Source organism: Xenopus laevis, chromosome 5L (genome assembly GCF_017654675.1).
Source record: "Xenopus laevis strain J_2021 chromosome 5L, Xenopus_laevis_v10.1, whole genome shotgun sequence".
NCBI classification, from domain to species: Eukaryota; Metazoa; Chordata; class Amphibia; order Anura; family Pipidae; genus Xenopus; species Xenopus laevis.
Window position 1 is genome coordinate 107,555,083 of NC_054379.1, and position 788 is coordinate 107,555,870.

A 788-nucleotide genomic window follows, 5' to 3' on the forward strand; every position below is an offset into this window, starting at 1 on the left:
CAAGGTTACAGGTCAAACATGACATCACATTGCTAAGCAACAATAGCCCCTCCCTGCAGTAACTAACTTTTAGTTGCACTAGAATCTATGGGGCAAATTCACTAAAGGACGAAGCGCCTAACGCTAGCGTTAATTCACTAGCATAGCACATTCGCTAATGTTACTTCGCACCCTTACGCCTGGCGAAATTGCGAAACGGATGTAACTACGCAAATTCACTGACGCGCAAAATTTTCTGAATGCTACCTTTTATGCCAGACTTCCTTCGCCACCTCAGACCAGGCGAAGTGCAATAGAGTAGATAGGGATTGCTTCAAAAAAACTTAAACATTTTTCTAAGTCCCAAAAAAAATTTTTATTTGCTGTTTTGAAGGTTTCCCAGGCTTGTGTAGTGATGCTACATATACCTCAATTGTAACTTCAATTTGACGCCGTAAGCAAATTAATCTTCGCTAGCATAACTTCGCTTTGCTTGGCGAATTAACGCTAGCACAACTTCGCAACCTTACACTTCCCGTGAGCGCAACTTCGGATTTTAGTGAATTTGCGTAGCGCTTGCGAAAATATGCCTGGGGAAGTGCGGTGAAGCGGACGCTGGCGCAACTACGAATCTTAGTCAATTTGCCCCTATGTCTGTTGTATTCAAACAGTTCAAGACACATCCATCCACAATGTGGAATAGGTTTTAATTTTTTATTATGTGTGGTGTTTAAGTTCTTTAGCTTTTTATTCAGCAGCTCTCCAGTTTCCTATTTCAGCATTCTGGTTGCTATGGTCCAAATTACCTT